We start from the raw sequence: 9,304 nt of genomic DNA, 5'->3' as shown, positions 1-9,304 counted from the left end.
CCAGTTTCAAGGGATGTGTTGAAGATTGTGGTTTATGGCACACTCAGCATTTCTGCTCCCTCTCTAAGGACCCATGGGGAGATGTTGTCTGGTCCCATTGCCTTTGAGGTATCAAGGTCACTTAGCAGCTTCTTCACCTCCTTCTCACTTGTGTGCATGTCATCCAGCACTGGTCTGTTCACAGACCAGGCCACGGGGGCGTTGACCCCCGGAACTCTCTCCAGGTAAACTCCAGGTAAACTTGTTGGTGTATTCCCTGTTGGTGTCCCTCTCTGTCCTGTCTTCGCAGAGTCCTTCCTTTCTCCACTGTGAATACTTTCTTAAATCTCTCGTTGAGCTCCTTGCATACTTTGTTTCTTGTGAGTTCCCCACCTTCTTTCCTCAGCCTGATCACCTGGCCTTTGACTGTTGTCTTTTTCCTAATGTGGCTATACAACAGTTTTGGGGCAGACTTGACTTTCGATACTATGTCGTTTTCGTACTGCCGCTGGGCCTTCCTTTTTTTCTGTGTATACTCGTTTCTGGATCTTCGAGTCTCGGCTGAGTGGTTGAGGGGAGTAGACGTGTGCTGGGGATCTGGACCTACTAATTCACAGGCCTACCCATTTCTCCTGACTGATAAGTCATCATTAAAACTCCTACTGTTGGAAGACAGCTTCAGTGTTGTGAGAACTCTTATGTGCGAGCTGTGACTAAGGATATACCTAGTCAAACACTGGAAATAGTTTTCCTTTTTGCAAAGGCCCTCACAGGCCTCTGCTTCCCCTCTGCCTTTCATTTGACCTCAGCCTTTCGCCTCTATCAACATACAGTGTAGAGGCGAATTTTGCTAGTCCACTGCTACTCGTGCCTCTCAAAATGCTCACAACTCATCGCTTTACCAACCTGAGGAATAACGACGAGTGTGCAGTCCTACGTGAGTTGGTAACCCAGGTGTGCACACACTGAAAATTCGTCTTTCACTCCAAGACACGTGTGCTAGAAGTTCTGCAAGTTTGGGAGTGAGTAACAATCTGTATGAGTATTGCAGTGTTTGGTAACTCTTGAGAAGTCTGCCTCAGCCTGTGACCTTGAGCGAGGCACTGCATCACCTGCCTGAGACTTTCGCCCATATTGACTATGTGAAGAAAGGCAAATGTGCGTGCTCAGTTACCCCTGCTGTTCTCCTGTATCCCCAACTCTCCTCCTTTAAACTCAGCCGTTCGCCTCTATCAACGACGTGCAGTGTAGAGGTGTATTTTGCTGCCCCGCTGGTACTCGACTCTCTGAGTTCCGCAAGTGCTGCAGATTTGTTGTAACTATTTGCATGAGTGGATTACGCTGACTTAGGACATTGTGCTACCATCAGTACCTACGTAGGCTTAAAATGAGTGAGGAATGTCTGGCCTGCTGGGTGACCTTGAAAATGGCACTATAAGACCCGCATGCCACTTACACCCATACTGCGTGTGTCTAGTGAGGTGAATGTCCCTTCCTCGACTTTCCTATTCACCGGTATCCCTTAACTCGTCGCCATTATCTACATATGGGATAAGGGCGAGTTTAGCTGATCCAGGCCAAACAGCGCTCCAAGCCAGCCAGTGAAGGCCAAGGCTACATCTGTTCTGAATCCCAGAATGCCTTTGTGAACGTTCTACAGTGTTCCGGCCGTAACTTCGGTGTTGTGAGAACTAGTTCTTATGTAGTGAAAATTTGTCTGTCATTCCAAGACACGTGTGCTAGATGTGTTAAGTGCTGCGGGTTTGGAGTAATTAACAAGTAGTACAGGGTTGGTAACTCTCGAGACGACTGTGGGCCCAGTGAATGACCTTGAAAATTGCACTGCGACCTGCAGGCCACTACACCCATATTGCCTGTGTCTAGCGAGGTGAATATCCTTTCCTTGTCCCTTCTCCTTCCTCGATTTGGAACTCAGCCGTTCACCTCTATTTGCTTGTGGTCTAGAGGCGGTTTTTTGCCAGACCACATGGGTGCTTGAGTGCCCGTGTCCTCTGTGCCGCACTCCGCTCATCTTGCGAGTGTCTCCTGTGTGCCTGCCTGCCTGCTGCAAGCAGGTGTCCGGGTGGTTGGCGCGGGCTTGGCGAGCACAGTCAAGCAAGCTTGAGGGCAGCACTAAAAGCTAGCCAGAACAAGCTAAGGCAGCCTGCAGTTATAGCTGTCCTAGGGCCCAGCATGTCTGTATACGTTCTGCAGTGCTGCTGGCATACCAGTGTTTCCTGTAGTGGCTTGAGAACAATTTGACGAGCATTGCAGTGCTGACATTTTGAGTGGGACATGCCAGAGGTTCACTTATAAACATAGTAAGCTTGTGGTGATTGGCTTGTACACAGTGAACATTCATCTGTCATACATGTGCTAGAAGTGTTAAGTGCTGCTTTCCCCAACAGTTAATTGTCATTTGTAAGCCTGTATTAAGACTTTAAAAGGCTCAGAGTGTACTTCAGTGTAGTGACTCCTTACATTTGATAAATCAGTGTAATACATGCTCTGCTCAGTGTAACTGAACTATTAAATACGGTTACATAATTAAGTTGCTTGTCCTAGTGTCATTGTTGTGTTTTCTAATACATTTTCTCGTTCAGACTGAAACTTTACTGCTAAATTCCCAGTAATATTTCAAATTGCAGTGTTCATCTGTGATGTGAGTGTGTAACTTATGCTTTGTATTTTTACTGTGAACAAGCTTACTCCTGCATAATGTTCAGTTTCATGAATACTTTCTTACTTGAGTAATTCGGTTACCTTTCAACTGTGTTAAGCAAGAGTCAGCCTGTTAACATCTATGTTCCTTGCCATCGCATCTAGTGGGTCTAGCGCCTAGTTAAAATTGTAATAGTAACAATTTGCAATCATTATACTTCTAGTTATACATTGTGTAAATTGTTTTAGACTATTTGATCAACTGGATTGTAGTGTTTAACTTCTGATACACCAATTTAATGACTGCAGTCACGCACTAACACATAATAAACACATTAAAACGCTGGTAACTCCAGAAGCTGGGCCTAGTGTGTGACCTTGAGAAGTTCAGTGTGTTTATTACGACCAGCGGTGTACCACTCTCACCTATATTTACATCAACAAAAGTGTATTCTAAGTGATAAAGTGTACACTTGGTGTACTTGGTAACACTTGTCATACATAGTAACGCGTGTATAAGTGAGATTGTTTAGGTACTGGTTCATCTATCTACAGCTGCACACTTATGCTTGCATACATGTATAACATAGTAACGTGTGAGTTACCCAGGATGGACCAAGGAAGTCGACCAGAGTGATTTTTCTCATTGTCATTGTAACATTACCTAGTTTTTTTTTTTTTTTTTTTTTTTTTTTTTTTTTTTTTTTTTTTTTTTTTTTTTTTTTTTTTTTTTTTTTTTTTTTTTTTAGTAATACTGTTTACAATCTATGGTTGGGGTAAGAGGTTGTCTTCAGCATTCATTGTGATGTCTGCTATATTATTATTTCAGTGAGGTACATTAGGTGGCAGTAGCCTGAACTGACTCAAGTGGAAGTTATCATTGAATTTGAACCTCATGTTTAATGTGATGTATGTCAGAATTCTAATTTTATGCTCAATATTACCTACTTTGTCTCTCTCTCTCTCTCTCTCTCTCTCTCTCTCTCTTTTCATCTTTGTAATTTGTGATAAGGTGTAAGACCTCGCCTGTACCATCCATTATATCATTATATGTACCATATTAACACACATACAAGAGGTCTCTGAGTGTGTTTTTGGTGGGGTGTGTGTCGTATTGAGTGGTGGTGGTCTGGGTTGAGTATGGTTGGAGGTGTTCATTGAACTTGAGCACTTGTGTCTTGTGATCTATTTTGGACTTCTGACTTTGTAGTGAATATTTGCTCTTGCATAAGCTATAAGGGAAAGATAAGCGAGGAATTCTTGTGTTGTGAGTCTTAAAATACCTATTTACTATTTTAATCAAATGGAAACGTTAAATTGAAAGGGATCATTACGCTCCTATTTATTGGTAGCTTAAAGCAGCTCTGCTCTTCTCGTATTATTTTTGTGGAAAATACTGTATATATTTTCCAGAAATACAGTAGTTATTAAATGTAAATAGATGGCCATACTGTATTTAAAATTTATGTAATCGAAAACGGGAAGCTGCGCCTGCGCAGAAGGGGACTCGCCATCTTGGTTTTAAATTGGATACAACGTTAATATAATGGGAAGAATTTTTCGTGCTCTAGAGGTTAAAATTGGATTGACACCTCTCAAATAGGAGGCGAAATTGTTGGATGTGCATTCCTGCATAACCTAAGATATCAGACGACTGGACAAGACAGCTCCAGGAACCTCAGATAAGCTCTCTAGATTTGTGTATAATTCTGGCCAGTGTTTTCACAAATTTAGTTAGTGAGGTTTTTCTGAGTATGATACAACTTAATATCCAGTCAAATTGGTGAGTGATATTAAGATATATTTTCCTTCTGTTATGTATATGTGAATTTATATATAATAATTTTTAATATACAGTCCACAAATTTATATATTTACCAGTATTCCTGGTGTATGTATATTTCATTTAATTAATAGGTCCAGAGCAACTTGTGGTTATGACAGTGGTAGGTATCGAAGGGAGACATTTTTTGCGACCTAGGTGTCCCAAATTCCTACTTGTCTATGTAACATTGATAAATAATATTTATCTTTATCATTTACTGTTATGTACATAATTAGTTACATTCAGATAAATGCAATTTTCCAAATTTTTTTTTTTTATTCGCCGGTATTCTCCCGGCCCGGGTCTTTTCCAAGTAGTGGTGACCCGGCCTTGGCTCCCTATCTGGGGAGTGTCTCGAGACCTAAGTCTCCCATGGGAGGAGGTATAAGTACCCCCTCAACTTTGGGACCAACTGTCCCCAGGCCTAGCCACATTCCCCGCTCTCACTGGGCTCGTAGGGAGAAGCTAGTCCTCTGGTCTGCCATCTGCCCCGCCCCAAAGGGGCTCGTGGGGATGGCAGTCTTATGAGCTGCAGATGGTAGCAAGCTCAGGCCTATTATTATTATTATTATTATTATTATTATTATTATTATTATTATTATTATTATTATATGAAACTATTCAAGGACCATAACATTGTATCAATCGCATCTGCTAGAAAAATGACAGGATGGATAATGAGAACCTTCAAAACTAGGGAGGCCAAGCCCATGATGACACTCTTCAGGTCACTTGTTCTATCTAGGCTGGAATATTGCTGCACACTAACAGCACCTTTCAAGGCAGGTGAAATTGCCGACCTAGAAAATGTACAGAGAACCTTCACGGCGCGCATAACGGAGATAAAACACCTCATTTATTGGGAGCGCTTGAGGTTCCTAAACCTGTATTCCCTGGAACGCAGGAGGGAGAGATACATGATTATATACACCTGGAAAATCCTAGAGGGACTAGTACCGAACTTGCACACGAAAATCACTCACTACGAAAGCAAAAGACTTGGCAGACGATGCACCATCCCCCCAATGAAAAGCAGGGGTGTCACTAGCACGTTAAGAGACCATACAATAAGTGTCAGGGGCCCGAGACTGTTCAACTGCCTCCCAGCACACATAAGGGGGATTACCAACAGACCCCTGGCAGTCTTCAAGCTGGTACTGGACAAGCACCTAAAGTCAGTTCCTGATCAGCCGGGCTGTGGCTCGTACGTTGGTTTGCGTGCAGCCAGCAGCAACAGCCTGGTTGATCAGGCTCTGATCCACCAGGAGGCCTGGTCACAGACCGGGCCGCGGGGGCGTTGACCCCCGGAACTCTCTCCAGGTAATTATATAATAAATATTAATAGAATATAATTAATAATATTATATAAATCATAATTTAATAAAGGATATATAAATCATAATTTAATAAAGGATATAATCACCGTTAAAAGTAAAGTTTTGTAGTGACATGAACGCTGACTGACAGATCCTGGCAGCACACGCTGACTGGTCGCTGATAAGGTCGTTGTTGTTGTCACTCTTTCCTAGTGTAAATTCGACATTTTTCGTTGAAAGTAAGCTTCCCTAGTTATTTCATATTAAATAACCAATGATATAACGTACGCGCAGTTGTTGGTAACGAAATAAATGCTGTGTGCGTGGATTTAGAATAAATAAGAGTTAGATGTGAATGACTGCTGGTGACCCTCCATTTCATGAAGGGTTGACGGCCGCCATTACCTGGCTGGAGTATACCTGGAGGGAGTCAACGCCGGTCTGTAACCAGGCCTTGAGTGAGTCAGAGCCTCATCAACCAGGCTGTTACTGCCGGCCGCACGCAAGCCGAGGTACGAACCACAGCGCGGCTAGATAAGATTTTCTTCGGATTTTTAACCCCGGAGGGTTAGCCACCAAGGATAACCCAAGAAAGTCAGTGCGTCATTGAGGACTGTCTGTCTTATTTCCATTGGGGTCCTCAATCTTGTCCCCCAGGATGCAACCCACAACAGGCAAATGACACCCAGGTACCTATTTTCTGCTAGGTGAACATGACAACAGGTGTAAGGAAACGTCGATACACAAATAACCCGCACATAAAAGAGAGAAGCTTACGACGACGTTTCGGTCCGACTTGGACCATTTACGTCGAAATGGTTCCACCCCCTCCAGGAATCAAACATGGGCCCTCCGTGTGTGAAGCGAGAGCTTTAGCCACCAGGCCACCGGGGCTGGTGCCTGTCCATTGCCTTGAAGATAGCCAGGGGTCTATTAGTAATCCTCCTTATGTATGCTGGGAGGCAGTTGAACAGTCTTGGGCCCCTGATTGTATTGACTCTTAGCGTACTCATGGCGCCCCTGCTGGGGGTCTGTTACATCCGCTGAGTATTTTGCTTTCCTTTTTAGTGATTTTCGTGTGCAAATTTGGGACTAGTCCCTCTAGGATTTTCCAAGTGTATATTATCATGTCTCTAGCCTGCATTCCAGGGAATACTAATCAAGGGACTTCAACCGTTCCCAGTAATTTAGGTGGGTTATCGTACTTAAACGTGCCGTGAAAGTTCACTGTACATTCTCCAGGTCAGCAATATCACCTGCCTTTAAAGGGGTCGTTAGTTTGCAGCAATATTCCAGTCTAGAGAGAACAAGTGATTTAAAGAGAATTATAGTGGGCTTGGCATCCCTAGTTTTGAAGGTTCTCTTTATCCATCCTATTATTATCCTAGCAAATGTGGGTGATACATTGTTGTGATCCTTGAAAGTGAGATCCTCTGGCAATCACTCCCTGGCCTACTGGACGTTTGACATATACAGGGTGTTTCAAAATGATGAATCCAATTTCAAAGCAGTACTGCTTTGAAATTGGGTCCATCTTCATGACACTAACACAGCGTTATACAACTCGCGGGTTTAGTGCACTTTATATTAGGATATTACGAGTGTATACAACAATACCAGAGTTTTCAGTGTTAGCTATATTAGACTAGAAATGACATGTATTGCTGTCACAGTAGATGAGTGTTGCACATGTGTCTAATTGATCAACTGACACATTGCATATATACGTGTTTGTGCATGTGAATTTGTACGTTCATATGTACGTACATACGTACGTGGTCAGGTATGTAAGTATCGTTTGTGCTCTTCACTCTAGTAGACTAGATGATAAGTAAATTTTAACATCGTACAGTTTCCTACCTCAAAGGTTCCTTGTTGCTAGCGAGGATCTTTTGATCCAAGGATTTGATGCTGAGTTTCTTTTTCTTGCTTAACAAACAATATATTGCAAATAATGTATCGTCTTGGTAAAGTTATTTCCAAGCGGCACTATGATCTCTGAGTCAGTAATTTTTCTTCTCAGATGGGGTCATGTTGTTCAAGATGCCAGAAGACCGAGGAGGTTGTGGTGGCTCCTGTAAGTGAATTTAATAGTTATCACTATCACCTTGTATGTTACATTATTATTGTATATAAACATTGTGTACTATGACGATAAATTTAATAAATAGATCCAAGGAATTGGAGCTACCCTTCCTTTCCTTGCCTCCCATTAAGCCGAGGCTCTGTATAACTTTCGTCATTGGAACATTTATAATGTAAAAAAAAAAATTCTCCCCAAAATAGGTGAGGGATCGCGAATTATCCCGTGATCGAGACAACAACATCTCAGCTGATGAAGGTTGCCCAACTAATGAAGGCTGCCCAGCTGATGAAGGCTGCCCAGCTGATGAAGGCTGCCCAGCTGATGAAAGCTGCCCAACTAATGAAGGCTGCCCAGCTGATGGAGGCTGCCCAGCTGATGAAGGCTGCCCAGCTGACGAAAGCTGCATGGAGCTTCCTGTTACTGCTGAACCTCTTGTGGACAAAAACATCCCCAGGGCAGTAACCGAGCCAGGACCTCCATCAGCTCATAGAGACTCGGCTGACTTACTTCATACACACTGAAAAAATTACGTCTGTCCTGGACATTGTGAAGTCAGCTGAGGCAAGAAAAGCATAGAGGCTACTTGGCACTTTTCTCTTTTTACTTGTGACTTGATCGATGCAGCGATATAAGGTTATTTGTGTATTTCTCATGACTTTTTCTTGCGTTTGTTATGTTGCGCATTAAGGATTTAGTGATATGTCACTTGAAATAAAATACCCACTTTGTTTTACTTCTTACCCCTTTTTTTGTTCACTTGGAATGGGTTCTAACCTAAAGATAATCTCCACCAGACGGTTAAGATTCTGTGGGGATGCCTACTGCTTACTCCCAAGGTTTAGCGCTTCTTTTTTTATTTTAATAATATCGCAAGGTAGCAATGTCTTAGAGCCGGTACCCAGAGATCCAAGGAATTGGATAATCTCCACTTTGGATCAAACTGGATTGCCTTCCATGCGTGTATTCTACACGCCTTTGGTTCACTGAAGCTTGGCTCCTTCAATCCTTTTTAAGTTCTTTGTGGTAATGATAATCGAGGGAGGTTCCTTGATGATGATGAGGGAATTTTTATTTAAGGAATTGGATCTGTGCTCCAATTTATTAGGGGCAATGAGATGGCAGACTCTGCTGCGCGATCTGCAGATGTATGATCTACCTGGAGTTTACCTGGAGAGAGTTCCGGGGGTCAACGCCCCCGCGGCCCGGTCTGTGACCAGGCCTCCTGGTGGATCAGAGCCTGATCAACCAGGCTGTTGCTGCTGGCTGCACGCAAACCAACGTACGAGCCACAGCCCGACTGATCAGGAACTGACTTTAGGTGCTTGTCCAGTGCCAGCCTGAAGACTGCCAGGGGTCTGTTGGTAATCCCCCTTATGTGTGCTGGGAGGCAGTTGAACAGTCTCGGGCCCCTGACACTTATTGTATGGTCTCTTAACG

The 9,304-nt window shown here is 43.2% G+C and overlaps 1 long non-coding RNA gene across 1 annotated transcript; it reads left to right on the top strand.

Moving 5' to 3' along the window:
• Positions 1-5,923: 5,923 nt before the first annotated feature.
• Positions 5,924-8,280, top strand: LOC128705640 (uncharacterized). Its single transcript, XR_011392929.1, has 3 exons — positions 5,924-6,020; positions 7,805-7,858; positions 8,068-8,280. It is a non-coding gene; the product is annotated as an uncharacterized lncRNA (long non-coding RNA).
• Positions 8,281-9,304: the final 1,024 nt, after the last annotated feature.

Source organism: Cherax quadricarinatus, chromosome 39 (genome assembly GCF_038502225.1).
Source record: "Cherax quadricarinatus isolate ZL_2023a chromosome 39, ASM3850222v1, whole genome shotgun sequence".
Lineage (NCBI taxonomy): Eukaryota > Metazoa > Arthropoda > Malacostraca > Decapoda > Parastacidae > Cherax > Cherax quadricarinatus.
The sequence above is the reverse complement of the archived record's forward strand: the minus strand, read 5'-3'. Positions and strand labels throughout refer to the sequence as shown.